This window comes from Amblyomma americanum, chromosome 5 (assembly GCF_052857255.1).
Source record: "Amblyomma americanum isolate KBUSLIRL-KWMA chromosome 5, ASM5285725v1, whole genome shotgun sequence".
In the NCBI taxonomy this organism is placed as follows: Eukaryota; Metazoa; Arthropoda; class Arachnida; order Ixodida; family Ixodidae; genus Amblyomma; species Amblyomma americanum.
In genome coordinates this window covers 104,016,398-104,032,831 of record NC_135501.1, presented here as the reverse complement: position 1 = coordinate 104,032,831, position 16,434 = coordinate 104,016,398, and positions in this window count along the sequence as shown.

Below are 16,434 nucleotides of genomic sequence, written 5' to 3'. Positions count from 1 at the left end.
TACAACATATTAATTAAACCTAGGTAATTGAAAAAAGGCGCCTTCCCAGTTTTAGTTTCTAGAAGTGCGGGAAGACAAAAAAACGAAGTGTGATGAGTAAGGACGTTTCCAACCTCATTTTCACGAGGTGACATGGAGAGCTGCTCTGAATGGTATCTATATATCCTGTTTTGCATGCTTACACAAGCAGCAGTCTGAAAGAGATTGGCTCGATTCCCCGTATCCCCAAAAGATTTTATTTTTGGAGATTCTCGTGTTCGGTGTTAAAACGCCAACAATAGCGGCCCATAACGCCGACACCAGCTTTTCTGCTACACGCGCTCATTAACGCTATCGCGTTAAAATTATAACGCAACAGTTCATCATACACCGTTCCGGGTGGTAACATGGGATTTCTCGTTGCACTCTGGATACATCCCTTATACCCCTGCCACACGGCTAATTTAATGTTTTTTCATCGGATGACATTTCCACCTAATGCCACTATTCGGCTGCTACACGGGAATATTTATTGTCTTTAGGTTCGAATGACATTCGCCATCGAATGAAATTGGAGAACTCATTCACTTCGATGTCGAACCGATTGTGTACTGTGGACACCAGATACGCAGCAGAAACAACCAACGCGAAAAAGTAGCGTGTGCACTGCCAAAGTTAAGAAATTGCATTTAATTTGTTCTGATAAAACGAGTGAATGTTGGAGCGAACCTCTTGACACTTGAAGCTGTCGTGGATGGCTTTTACTCTCGGTACCAGCAGCAGCCAACAGCAGCGGCCGACCGTGAAGCAGGGCCTTCCCCACGATCGTCGATCAATTTGGGTATCGTGATTCTTGCTGGTTACTGTTCCATGTTTCTTTTATCTCAGAAGTACTTAAATATATAACTGAGCTCTTCAACTTTTGGAAGTCATTTCCACGCTCCGCGCGTCTTCGAGCTACAGTGAATCCGTGCGCCGCCGTGTCAGCCATTTTGTTTGTTTACATTTATCAAATTTGTGGTTGACTGTGTACTTGGCTTGGCTTCTGATGGCTAAAGTACTGCAGAGTGGCCAGAAATAATATGTTAAGCTTAAAATATTGCACAGAAATTTGCTCACCCGCATTTGAAACACTACATAACAATTTCAAACATCCTTTATGCGCACTGATGTCTTCCAATTGTACTATTTCCTTTTTCACTGATCGTCACTGGCATCACTTTCGAATGACATTAATTGTTACCGTGTAGCACCGAAAGAGACCGAAAAACATTCTATGCATCTAATGACATTCGGTTGGAAAGACGTGTGGCAGGGGTATTAGACAAGTCGCCCGTTAGCCCCCGACAAGGATTCCAACCAGTGACATATGTAGCTTTATTGATATGCCTTTATTCGACTTCCTTTTCTCAATTGTGTACGCAAGCTTTCGCCGTACAGCACCCCGGATGGTGTTATATTTTTTCTTATCATTGTTCTCATAAAGCTGTTAGTGAAATTGGAGCCAAGCTACCTAAAATGCTTCTATTCCATGACACATACTTCCGCCTTCATAGCACATAAGCACTCAGTCTTATGTGGCCCGTAAACTTGGTATTGCTGAAAAACAGATGTTGGATTCAACTACTTCCATTTTGCCCTGAAGAAAACATTGATTGGCATAAGAAAAATAAAGTACAATCTCTCCAATTATGCATCATCTGTGCATAAAAGCACAGAGCGAATAACATGTCCAGTGCTGGTGATCTAAAAAGCCTGCAGCTGCCTGTAAAACACTGCACCTTGGAGAACGCCGTTTAGTGTGCCGGTGATGCAGAAATTCACTGCAATATTTCCGCTCCTATATCAAGCAAGGAAAAGTAAGCCAGGAATTTCTAAGTTAACTGCCACTTCTAAGCAAGGTTTTTAGTGCGAAAGCACTTCTAGCCGCACTGCCCGGGCTTCACGGGTCTGTGTCTGGCAGCAGCTACTCAGTAGGAAGTCTGTCTGACTGGGACAGTGGACACCTTACTCGGGCTGCGCGTAAGCGGTGGTTACGGATGTGCATGTTAATGTTTGCAACTTTGCGGCAGAAACTCGGCTCAGGATGGACGCGAAACGGAAGCGTCCGTGTGCTGTGCGATTTGAGTGCACGCTAAAGATCCTCAGGGGGTAGAAGTTGTTTCGGAGCCCTCTCCACTACGGCAGCTCTTTCTTCCTTCCTTCTTTCACTCCATCCTTCATCCCTTCCTTACGGCGCAATTCCGATGCCCACCGAGATAAGAAATACAGTTACAGCACCATTTCTTTTCCTCAAAATCATTTTCATTTTTTTCAACAATAGGCCATCCAAAAAAAATTTATGTACAAAAAACCAATAGGCCGTCAGCGTGCATTGTGTTGTAGACAATGCAGAAGACCTTGAATTTTGAGAAAAGGCAAAAATTGATATATATGAGACAGATACTGCGCTACCTCTGCACGAAAACCAATTATTATTATTTAAGAAATTGGTTGTTTTTTTCATGAAAGGATGCAGCAACTGTCTCCTGTATCTCGGTGGACATCCGAACCGCGCCGTAAGGGAAAGGATAAATGATGGAGTGAAAGAAGAAAGAGGTGCCACAGTGGAAATCTGAAAAATAATTTCGACCACATGGGGGATCTTTAACAAGTCTGACATCGCACAGTACAGGGGCGCTTTGCTTTTCGCCTCCGTCGAAACGAGGCCGCCGCGGCCGGGGTCAAACCCGGGTACTACGGCTGAGTAGACGAGCGCCTTGGCCACAGAGCCACCTGGCGGGTAAAGACACACAATTAGATTCCTGGGCGAGTGGCATCTCAGTAGGGCATTGAGCTATGCGGTAAAAAATGAAATTTGATTTTTTCGGAAAGGAAATGGCGCAATGTCTATCACACATGGGCGCACTGCTCGACCTCACCGTAAGGAAAGGAAAAAAGGAGGGAGTGAAAGAAGAAAGGAAGAAAGGGGTGCTGTAATGGAGGGCTCCGGAATAATTTCGACCACCTTGGCATATCTAACGTGCACTGACAACTGACATTGCACAGCACCCGGGCGCCTTGTTTCGTGATGGTGGTAAGAGATATGTGTGCTGCATGCGTTGGCTCGGTGGATGGTGGGCTCGGTGGCTGTGCCACAACACAGTTCTCTAATCCCCTCGTCTTCGCCATGCAGGTGCTCTCGCCCCTCATCGTCTGCCTCATGCTCCCTGGCATGTTTTGCGCTCCCTGGACGAGCGCGATCGAGCATGCGCCCCTGCACAACGCAGCTTACGGAGGTCCCATCAACAAGGCAACCAAAAACGCCCCTTTTCCTGCAATATCGGCTCAAAACAACTGGATCCTCAGACCAGATTGGAAGGCCCCATCGTCAGCGACTACATTCAACGTGTCAACTATAAATGAACAGCGACCGTCACCGGCACTCTGTGGGCTCGGTGGCTGTGCCATAACACAGTTCTCTAATCCGCTCGTCTTCGCCATGCAGGTGCTCTCGCCCCTCATCGTCTGCGTCATGCTCCCTGGCATGTTTTGCGCTCCCTGGTCGAGCGCGATCGAGCATGCGCCCCTGCACAACGCAGCTTACGGAGGTCCCATCAACAAGGCAACCAAAAACGCCCCTTTTCCTGCAATATCGGCTCAAAACAACTGGATCCTCAGACCAGATTGGAAGGCCCCATCGTCAGCGACTACATTCAACGTGTCAACTATAAATGAACAGCGACCGTCACCGGCACTCTGTGGGCTCGGTGGCTGTGCCATAACACAGTTCTCTAATCCGCTCGTCTTCGCCATGCAGGTGCTCTCGCCCCTCATCGTCTGCGTCATGCTCCCTGGCATGTTTTGCGCTCCCTGGTCGAGCGCGATCGAGCATGCGCCCCTGCACAACGCAGCTTACGGAGGTCCCATCAACAAGGCAACCAAAAACGCCCCTTTTCCTGCAATATCGGCTCAAAACAACTGGATCCTCAGACCAGATTGGAAGGCCCCATCGTCAGCGACTACATTCAACGTGTCAACTATAAATGAACAGCGACCGTCACCGGCACTCTGTGGGCTCGGTGGCTGTGCCACAACACAGTTCTCTAATCCGCTCGTCTTCGCCATGCAGGTGCTCTCGCCCCTCATCGTCTGCGTCATGCTCCCTGGCATGTTTTGCGCTCCCTGGTCGAGCGCGATCGAGCATGCGCCCCTGCACAACGCAGCTTACGGAGGTCCCATCAACAACGCAACCAAAAACGCCCCTTTTCCTGCAATATCGGCTCAAAACAACTGGATCCTCAGACCAGATTGGAAGGCCCCATCGTCAGCGACTACATTCAACGTGTCAACTATAAATGAACAGCGACCGTCACCGGCACTCTGTGGGCTCGGTGGCTGTGCCATAACACAGTTCTCTAATCCGCTCGTCTTCGCCATGCAGGTGCTCTCGCCCCTCATCGTCTGCGTCATGCTCCCTGGCATGTTTTGCGCTCCCTGGTCGAGCGCGATCGAGCATGCGCCCCTGCACAACGCAGCTTACGGAGGTCCCATCAACAAGGCAACCAAAAACGCCCCTTTTCCTGCAATATCGGCTCAAAACAACTGGATCCTCAGACCAGATTGGAAGGCCCCATCGTCAGCGACTACATTCAACGTGTCAACTATAAATGAACAGCGACCGTCACCGGCACTCTGTGGGCTCGGTGGCTGTGCCACAACACAGTTCTCTAATCCGCTCGTCTTCGCCATGCAGGTGCTCTCGCCCCTCATCGTCTGCGTCATGCTCCCTGGCATGTTTTGCGCTCCCTGGTCGAGCGCGATCGAGCATGCGCCTCTGCACAACGCAGCTTACGGAGGTCCCATCAACAAGGCAACCAAAAACGCCCCTTTTCCTGCAATATCGGCTCAAAACAACTGGATCCTCAGACCAGATTGGAAAGCCCCATCGTCAGCGACTACATTCAACGTGTCAACTATAAATGAACAGCGACCGTCACCGGCACTCTGTGGGCTCGGTGGCTGTGCCATAACACAGTTCTCTAATCCGCTCGTCTTCGCCATGCAGGTGCTCTCGCCCCTCATCGTCTGCGTCATGCTCCCTGGCATGTTTTGCGCTCCCTGGTCGAGCGCGATCGAGCATGCGCCCCTGCACAACGCAGCTTACGGAGGTCCCATCAACAAGGCAACCAAAAACGCCCCTTTTCCTGCAATATCGGCTCAAAACAACTGGATCCTCAGACCAGATTGGAAGGCCCCATCGTCAGCGACTACATTCAACGTGTCAACTATAAATGAACAGCGACCGTCACCGGCACTCTGTGGGCTCGGTGGCTGTGCCATAACACAGTTCTCTAATCCGCTCGTCTTCGCCATGCAGGTGCTCTCGCCCCTCATCGTCTGCGTCATGCTCCCTGGCATGTTTTGCGCTCCCTGGTCGAGCGCGATCGAGCATGCGCCCCTGCACAACGCAGCTTACGGAGGTCCCATCAACAAGGCAACCAAAAACGCCCCTTTTCCTGCAATATCGGCTCAAAACAACTGGATCCTCAGACCAGATTGGAAGGCCCCATCGTCAGCGACTACATTCAACGTGTCAACTATAAATGAACAGCGACCGTCACCGGCACTCTGTGGGCTCAGTGGCTGTGCCACAACACAGTTCTCTAATCCGCTCGTCTTCGCCATGCAGGTGCTCTCGCCCCTCATCGTCTGCGTCATGCTCCCTGGCATGTTTTGCGCTCCCTGGTCGAGCGCGATCGAGCATGCGCCCCTGCACAACGCAGCTTACGGAGGTCCCATCAACAAGGCAACCAAAAACGCCCCTTTTCCTGCAATATCGGCTCAAAACAACTGGATCCTCAGACCAGATTGGAAGGCCCCATCGTCAGCGACTACATTCAACGTGTAAACTATAAATGAACAGCGACCGTCACCGGCACTCTGTGGGCTCAGTGGCTGTGCCACAACACAGTTCTCTAATCCGCTCGTCTTCGCCATGCAGGTGCTCTCGCCCCTCATCGTCTGCGTCATGCTCCCTGGCATGTTTTGCGCTCCCTGGTCGAGCGCGATCGAGCATGCGCCCCTGCACAACGCAGCTTACGGAGGTCCCATCAACAAGGCAACCAAAAACGCCCCTTTTCCTGCAATATCGGCTCAAAACAACTGGATCCTCAGACCAGATTGGAAGGCCCCATCGTCAGCGACTACATTCAACGTGTCAACTATAAATGAACAGCGACCGTCACCGGCACTCTGTGGGCTTGGTGGCTGTGCCATAACACAGTTCTCTAATCCGCTCGTCTTCGCCATGCAGGTGCTCTCGCCCCTCATCGTCTGCGTCATGCTCCCTGGCATGTTTTGCGCTCCCTGGTCGAGCGCGATCGAGCATGCGCCCCTGCACAACGCAGCTTACGGAGGTCCCATCAACAAGGCAACCAAAAACGCCCCTTTTCCTGCAATATCGGCTCAAAACAACTGGATCCTCAGACCAGATTGGAAGGCCCCATCGTCAGCGACTACATTCAACGTGTAAACTATAAATGAACAGCGACCGTCACCGGCACTCTGTGGGCTCAGTGGCTGTGCCACAACACAGTTCTCTAATCCGCTCGTCTTCGCCATGCAGGTGCTCTCGCCCCTCATCGTCTGCGTCATGCTCCCTGGCATGTTTTGCGCTCCCTGGTCGAGCGCGATCGAGCATGCGCCCCTGCACAACGCAGCTTACGGAGGTCCCATCAACAAGGCAACCAAAAACGCCCCTTTTCCTGCAATATCGGCTCAAAACAACTGGATCCTCAGACCAGATTGGAAGGCCCCATCATCAGCGACTACATTCAACGTGTCAACTATAAATGAACAGCGACCGTCACCGGCACTCTGTGGGCTCGTTGGCTGTGCCACAACACAGTTCTCTAATCCGCTCGTCTTCGCCATGCAGGTTGGTGGCCATTACAGTCTCTTTTCAAAGAAAACGAGTAACTATTTTTTGGTGCAGCTCCCGAGCCCTCAGTGCTGCCTTGTTATCAGTGTTGAGTGTCTTCACATTGTTCATTCTTTGTTACTGTCGTGTGGTGATATTGAGAGCAACCCCGGTCCTGACAAGCTAGACATTATTCTTGACGAACTAAAAAAGATGTCTTCTAGCCAGACCACATTAGTAACTGAAGTGCAGGAGCTTAAGAGCCAACTTCTCTCAATGGACCAAAAAATGGCAGATTTCACCACCCGTCTCAGCACTTTAGAAAGTCACTGCGGAAATCGGTCTACAATGCGCACTGACCTTGAAGCAATCCAAACCACTACGACGGAAACGACTCGCCTAGTTAGTGTGCTAGAGGCTCGCCTGGAAGACGTTGAAAACCGCTCCCGGCGAAACAACCTAATTTTCTATGGTTTACCTGATACCAACCCCTCTGAAACCTATTCGCAATCCGAAGAAATAATCACTCGCCACTGCTCTCAATACCTTGATATCCAGTTAAGCCCAAACGAAATTGAACGTGCTCACCGCCTCGGAAGACACTCTCAGGATCGGCAACGCCCGATTATCGTCAAATTTACATCCTTCAAAACAAAAGAATCAGTTCTTTCCAAAGCTCCAAAGTTCAAAGATACAGGCTACAGCGTAGGTGAAGATTTTTTGCGCCGCGTCCAGAATTGCCGAAAACAGCTTATAGCTTTCGCTAAGGCAAAGTCTGTGTCTTATTCCCTGCGGTTTAAAACGCTGCATATCGGCCCAAAGCGTTACATTTTTGATGAAAGTACTGAAACTGTTAAAGAAATATCCTAACAATCAACTCACCCCTGCCGGCCACCGCATTATTCCCCACCTACTCCTCGTGCCAACTTTTCCCTATCGGTTATCTTTACTAACATCCGCAGCTTCTTGCCGAAACGCGATATCGTGTCAAACCTTATTTGATCATCAGGCAGCGATCTACTTGTATTAACCGAAACGTGGTTGAACAGCGATATAAATGACTCGGAGATCTTGTTTGATTTGCCAAATTTTCGTCTTTTTCGCGCCGATAGGAAAGAAGCCCGCGGAGGGGGAGTTCTAATTGCCGTCAACGAACAGTTATCATGCTCCGCCCTCAATGTCTGCTCGGACTTGGAAATACTATGGCTCATGTGTCTTGCTTCACCCCTGTCACTTCTAACTGGGGTGTGCTATAGACCACCTCGAAGTAGTCCCGACTTTCCTCGCAAGCTTCACAATATCCTAAATCAACTGGTTTCAAAGCACCCTAAGGCACATATCCTCCTATTTGGGGATTTCAACTACACCAATATCGACTGGAATAGTCAACCTCAGCCCATGGTCAGTCAGGAAGAGTCGAGAGAATTCCTTGATGTCTGTCTAAATTTTAATTTGACCCAATTAGTATTTGAACCAACACATGTCGCAGGAGAAGCAGCTAACACTCTAGACCTCATTCTGACCACTCATCCAGATAGCTTAGAATCCCTTACGTACCTCCGCGAAATCAGCGACCATAAAGTAATTCATGCCACTTTCAGCTTTACACCTGTGTTAAAAGAACCTTCCCGGAAAACTATTATGCTCTACGACAAGGGAAACTACGAAGCAATCAGCAATGAATTAAATATCTTCTTGTCAATGTTTGAAACATCCTTTCATAGCAGAAGTGTAAATGAAAACTGGACAATCTTCAAACATAAAATAGCTGACGTAACCAATAAATATATCCCGACGTGCAGTTTTAGGAAGCGTAATCAGAAGCCGTGGTTCACCTAAACACTAAAAAGACTCGAAAATAAGAAAAAACGGCATTTCCTACAGCGAAGCGACCTAGGAAACCCAAATGCGTGGGTAAAATACCATGAAGTGGAACACTTGTACTTGGGCGCGATTGTTAAAGCTAAGCGCTCCTTCTACGAAGTCGACCTACCAAAAATGATAATCGATAACCCCAAAAAATTCTGGAAAGTGATAAACCCAAAAGAAACGCGCGCTATCACCCTCACTAACAATGCCGGTGTTACAATGACTGATACCGAATGTGCAAACGCATTTAACACTGCTTTTTCGTCCGTTTTTACTGACGAATCCGAATTGCACTGTTCTACACTACCGCTTGTTATCACCACAGCCATGAAACCCATAACTTTCAACTGTAGCGGAATTTCATGCATAATTGATAAAATAAAGAACTCATCCGTTACCGGCATAGATGATATAAACTCAAAATTTTTAAAGAACGCTAAACTAGCTTGCTCCAGTATCCTTTGTGCACTGTTTACGCAATCGTCTGAAGGAACCATACCTGACGACTGGAAAGTGGGGAAGGTCGTTCCCATCCACAAAACAAGTACTACTGATTCCCCTCTTAATTATCGCCCTATTTCATTAACAAGTGTACTCTGCAAATTAATGGAACATGTCATTTACAGCCAAATCATACAATTCCTAGATTCCAATCACTTCTTCCATCCGTCCCAGCATGGATTTCGGAAAGGTTTTTCCCTCGAAACTCAGCTAGCCATCTTTCTTAATGACATTCACGCCAACCTTGACACTAACCTACAAACTGATGCCATATTCCTATACTTTGCTAAGGCTTTCGACAAAGGACCTCATCAACGCTTGCTTCTCCAACTCTCTCAGCTGAACCTAGATCCAAACATCATCGCGTGGAATAAAGAATTCCTCACGCATCGTTCTCAGTCTGTCTTCATTAATAATCAGCCCTCCCACCCGCTTCCAGTAACCTCCGGCGTCCCGCAGGGTTCCGTTCTCGGTCCTTTGTTATTCCTTATTTACATTAACGACCAACCCCAGCATGTATCTTGTCATAGCCGTCTGTTTGCTGATGACTGCGTTATTTATCGTTCAGTCACTAACCCTTCTGACCAAGAATCCCTACAGGCTGACCTAAACCATGCGCAAAACTGGTGTTTGCAGCGGCTGATGACACTCAACCCTAACAAATGTAAGTATGTCTTTTCACCGCCGCCGAAATTTTTTGTTTTCCAGTACACAATTTCTAACTCCTCTGTCGACCTCGTCCAGTCGTACAAATACTTAGGTATCACCATTTCTAATGATTTATCCTGGCGTCTGCATGTGACTAACCTGATATCATCAGCTAATAAAACACTTGGCTTCTTAAACGTCACCTGCGGGATGCCCCTCAACATGTAAGACTACAAGCATACATTTCACTCCTCAGAACTAAACTGGAATTCGCATCGGCCATCTGGAACCCTCACCAAGCATATCTAACAAACGCCCTCGAAGCTGTGCAGAACAGGGCCACCAGATTCATTCATTCCTCGTATTCATACTACGTTAGCATATCATCTCTAAAATTGCAATCAGGTCTATCTAATCTTTCTACTCGCCGTCGCACTGCCAGTCTCGTCTTATTTCACAAGTTTTTTTATTCGCCACTCAGACAAGAACCCTACATCTGCACACCCCCGCCTCGCAGATCCCATCGCATCAGTCACCCTCTTCAAGTTTTGCGCCCACGTGCCCGTACCACTGTTTTCTCTAATTCATTTTTTTTGCCGAGTAGCAGCTGACTGGAACGGCCTTCCCCACGATATCGCTGCCATCACCTGCCCTGGAACATTCATGACTGCATTGAACACCTGTACTTCATAAAAACCCACCCCTTATGTAACACCCCGCAAGGGGTCTTTAAGGAAAATAAAGTGATGTGGTGTGATGTGATGTTCCAACCCGGGAACTCCGGATCACTAGCCGAGCGCTCTAACCACTGAGCCACCGCGGCGGGTTCGAACCCGACCGCGGCGACAGCGTTTCGATGGAGGCGAACCGCAAAGGCGCCCGTCACCCGTGTGCTCAACGATGTGAATGCACGTTAAAGATCCCCAGGAGGTCGAAATTATTCAGGAGCCCTCCACTACGGCACTACCTCTTCCTTTCTTCTTTCCTTCCCTCTATTCCTTTTCTTACGGCGCTATTCAGGTGTCTGCCGAGATGTGAGACAGATAATGCGCCATTTCCTTTTTACAAAAACCAATTTTCCAATATTTCCTGCCTTCGTTGATGTTGACAATGTTGTGGCAGAAACATGGGACTAGAGCAGTAGGTTGCCGGCATTCATTGAGTTCACTCGCGTTGGCGTTGACAACATTGTAGGCTTCGATGATTCAGAGAAAAGAAAAGGCGCAAAAGTGTGGCGGCGGCAGCGTTTTTATGGAGGAAAAACGCTAACGGCGCCCGTATGCTGTGCGATGCCAGCGAACGTTAAAGATCCCCAGGTGGTCGATATTATTCCGGAGCCCTCCCCTACGGCACCTCTTTCTTCCTTTCTTCTTTCCCTCCCTCCTTTATCCCTTACCTTACGGCGCGGTTTGAGGCGTCCAACGATATACGAGACAGATACTGCGCCATTTTATTTCCCCATAAAACAAATAAATGACTGTCTCAGAGGCCGTAGTGGTGGTGGCGAAAAACTTTTATGAACGGTAAACGCGTTTAATACTAGAAATAAAATTTTCCTAGCTATTCTAATCCTTTAAACATCTAACAATTCCCCATTACAATATGCATAATATCTACATTTCCGCACAATCTGTAGCACCGATGCAAGACCGATAGCTACACCCTCAGTAGTGCACTTTCCCGGTGAACTGAAAGAAGTGACAAAGTTTAAAGAAGCCGCCAGATTACTTTCACGATGAATAAAAAATTGTCAGTGCTTTCTTTGAAGTGCGCTTGACTGTGCTTCATACAGTCGCTCCGAGACACAACCTATTGGAGTGCTACGGCAATCCTTGTCAACAACAAGAAAAACTGGCAGTGGCTTAATAATAATAATATTATTTGGTTTTTTGGGGAAAGGAAATGGCGCAGTATCTGTCTCATATATCTTTGGACACCTGAACCGCGCCGTAAGGGAAGGGATAAAGGAGGGAGTGAAAGAAGAAAGGAAGAATAGGTGCCGTTGTGGTGGGCTCCGGAATAATTTCGACCACCTGGGGATCTTTAACGTGCACTGACATCGCACAGCACACGGGCGCCTTAGCGTTTTTCCTCCATAAAAACGCAGCCGCCGCGGTCGGGTTCGAACCCGGGAACTCCGGACCAGTAGTCGAGCGCCCTAATCACTAAGCTACCGCGGCGGGGCAGCTTAACTTTGTTAAATCTGGAATTCAGCGAAAAGCAAGGACGCTTGCTAAGTGTCTAAGACTCGTTCATGAAGGTCCCCCACAGGCTCGTGACAGCCGTTCAATACGTAACCACACGATCACGTGGCTATGACATGGTATCACATGGTCTTACGACAACCCATCGGATGTCATCCCGTGGCTACGCATCATCCCATCGAATGCTCTTAAGGTCAAAGGTATCAGCTAAAGATCATGAATCAAGTTCGATTTTCAAGGGTTCGACACCGTAACTGTACCACATATGGTCATTCACTGCTAACGTGGCGGAGCTTAAGGTCGTTGAAGGTCATTTTCCGACTACGCGACGACTGCTTTACGTAGCGTAGTGAAGCTTTTCACTTCGAAAATTCGACGCGCAGAAGGAAGGTGTATGTAAAGGATTTTCTGCTGCATCTGTGCTCTGCGACATCTTTCTCTCTGAAGTATTCACATCACGGGAAATATGACAGACGAGGTACTTAAAATCCTGATATATGCGGGTGACGAAAAAATGCGGGCTGCCATTCTAGTACGTGTTTTCAGTTAGTCCGTGGCATCAACGCGCATGTAGGTACTTTAGTGAATGAAGGAAATCGTCCAAACCATAGTTTTACATAAAAAAACTGAAATGAAGCGTACATTACCCCATCTATTTTTAGCAAGGCAAGAATAGATTTAAATGGGAGCCGCACCGAAGCTGCAGGAAAATACGCTACAATGGACACCGCCTTTGCAGGAACGTCTAAATAGTGTATAGTTGCTGTACAAAGAAGCGCTTAAAGCCGTGCCATAACGGTAGTGTGAAACAAAACCATCTAGTCAAAGTCACTGACGTCAAGCACATGTGTTCGATGCTACTAAAACTTGTGCATTGAAGGGAAATGAACTTTGTGCTCGGAATATTGGATTGAGTATGTACACTCTTAGTCCATGAGATGTTCCTTATTTGGGTACTTCCGGATTGGGACTGAAATGGGTGCAAGTTCTTTCTAGAGTAACGCGAATTTCAAACGCAGAGCAATTTAGAACGTTTTGGAGATCAAGGGATGGTGAGGAAATTAAGTTTTGAACGATTAAGCTAATCGGAAAAGCAGAGGCTTCCAGATCCAGTAATCAATGTAGCTATGAATGATTAGTAACTTAGTAGAATCGATTGTTTCGTAGAGTCTCAGATCAACGTGTGAAACGTGTTATTACCCACTTTTAGCTTCTGCTTCTCGAGAAAAACACTATTACGAACGAAATGTAAACAATAACTAAGAAATTAGTGTATGGGAAGGACCCGACATTCACTTTGACAGATTGTTGATTCTTTTTTCCGCCAGAGCCCAAACACAACCATTGCTCTTCTTACATCTTGGTTAATTGTTCGCATTTCTTCGAGCAAGGTCCTCTTTTCTGTGATTCAAACAGATTAAGTTGCATTTGATACATAGACTTTAAAGGACTCTGCAAAAGTAATCCTTTATAAAATGCTGCTCCAAGGGCACACACATGAAACTGGAAATGAGGAGCTGCTTTGTGCCGGTACCAGCTATGTTTTCCTTCAGTACTTGTTTGGTCCTGCTTTAGAGTGGTAAATACATTGCCGGCCAATTATTGATTAGCCCTGCAGAAGATTCTCAAGCTTTGAAACACTCAGTGGTATTTTATTTTCATTGTGTTCAATTTCCCGCAATATTTAAAAATACCTAAGCCAGAAGTTCGGTCAACGAAGATACAGAACATTGGTGTAGCTTATGTTTGTTTTTCACCAGCTAATGCCTGTTATGCCTGGTAAATCTGGTATAGCTAGAGTATTCTTGCTCGACAGCGTTCTTGCGCTGCCACTATAAAAACTGAACGCATACCACTTCTTTCGTATATTGGTGTTTTTGACATCCTGCCTGTAAGGCTTTCTAGACCGAGAGTAGAGACATCAGGCAAGAGAGAAAACGAGACGTCAGAGAAGATTGCATTCCCATGTTCAAATCTTTTCAAACCTGACTGGAGACGTAACGCGCTGTCAATAGTTATTGGTCAGGAGTTTGAAGTAGGTACTATAAAAAGCGTGATAAACAACTAAGTTTACATGAGAATGACTCTTTTCCACCGCCTAAACACTCAGTAATAATGATAGCTGAAAAACTGAGAGATACTTCTATTAGTAGATTCGCAAAGTGGCAAGCTAGTCCTCACTGAGGACGTGTGGAGCGATGCCCTTTTTCATCCGCGCTAAAAAAAAACAAGCTACGCCAGGAGTCTTTTGGAAATATTGTGAAATTGTGGAAATATACTGTGCAGGTTAGGGGTGTTTATAGGACAGAACTTTAGTCTATCTGGTAAGTTTAATGCAAGAAGTCGGCTTTTCTTGAGTTACTGCTTTGAGCCTCAACATTTACAATTTTAGGTTCACTAGATGAACTGTACCCCTTGCAAAAGTAAGCAAGCAATCGGGTTTGCTGTGGAGCTGCACAGTGGAGGGCTTACAGCAATAAAAAAGCAACATGTCATGAAAACCTAGGGCACGTGTTCCCATCAACTTAAAACAAAATTTTGAGCTTAAGGGGTGCTTAAAATCTCAGCTACACGTCTTAAAAAGAAGCCCCGTTGCTTGCTTACTCTTGGCAAATAAGGTACATCTCTCAGATGTTTTTCAGCAGGGATCAATTATAGTTTCGTGAGAAGGGCGCTTGTCTAATACAATAAATGCACCTTAGCCGATTTTATTGCTCCTCTTTTCAAACCAGACAAGCCCTCAAGCCTACCGTCGCCTTCGCTCAAGCAGGTATCTGTGTAGTTTGCAGCCCTAACGTTGGTGCAGAAGGAAGTCATCAGGGCATGGCTAAATGATCTCCCGAATAAAATTTGTAGGAAGAATTAAACACACTATGTTTGTTAAAATGTTTTGGATTCTGTTTTAGTGAGTAGATGGCTCCAAGATGATTTTACTAGGTCTCTGAGAAGTTTCTGGAGCTGTGTGCCACAGAAATACTTCACTTGCACAAAATTACTTAAGCATATGTTATGAACTTCTGCGGCCCTCATTCCTTTGCTGCACAAGTGCAGGTCTCAGACTTTATATTTCAAGCAGAAAGGCCCCACTTTTTCCGTAACCGCGGACGCCAGACCTCTGCTAGCGTTTTAATTGCAGTGTTACTAACATTATAACAGGGGTTTTTCATGCAAGGTCGTACATATTGTCACGTAGTGGTGACGGCAGTCGAAGCAGCGATGAAGATGGACAAAAGGTCTTCTAAAATAAAACTGTTTATTGGGCTGACTTGCACCCAAAATGGACTGAATCCCTCGGCGGCGGCGACGCGACAAGCGTGCTCGGAGGTCGTCGAACAGAATGCCCGCCGCCGTCGGCCGTGCTCAATTTAAAGCTGATAGCGAACTTTCGAGATAAAGCGTGCAAATTTACTAGAACATTCCGGAACAACGTAGAATCAGCTCTGCCTGGCTGCGATCAATCGAGATAAATCTAATCGTGTCTTGCGTCGAAAATAAAGCGGTAAGTTCGTGTGGCGGCAGATTTGAAAAACGAACAAACATTGCAAATATTCGCGGCAATATATGCTTCCGGGAATATCCAAGCATGCAGGACGTAGGCTGAACAAAGTGGTCGCAGTGAAAAAGAACGCATTGGGGAGCTTGTTCGTGATTTCAAGGAAAAACGGTACTGGAAATATGCTAACAGAAGATGATGAGACGTGAGCTGGATACCTGGAAAAGTTCATTCAATAGACGGGCGATCTAAATACATTATATTCTGTGTCCGTATGCCTGATAGATATAACTGAAGAAATGGAGTGGTAGCCTGGACGAACGATTTTTTAGAAAAGTAACACTTTCGTGTAGTAACACGAGCATAACACTGAACCAAGTTCGTGCGCCATATTTTTGGATTAAATGCCTTGAAGCGGTCACGCATGCTTTAATCTGCATATCTTAGCTTTCAGCAGAGTAAAGGGGAAGCCGCTGAACAACTCCGGAATGCCGGCTGTTGTATGCATAAGCCCCCAAATGGGCTATGTGGAATACGGCAGCGTACGACTCTGAATTATTGTAGGACAGTTTTGGCCCTCTCTAATGCGCTGAATACTGAAAACGGTACTTAGTGAAATTATTATAACTTTCGAGAAAGTAACTGCAAATAGATTAAGAGGCAATCCTGAAAACTATAACATGTTAGGTCGCCAGCAAAATGCAATTAGAGCAATCCATTTTACAATTACGGCAGTTTTATCACCTTCTCAGATAATTAATCATGCGTTACAGGAGAATAAGCTTGTATGCAATATATTTTAGGACCTAAACAAGTGATTTTGTACTGTGGATCATCCA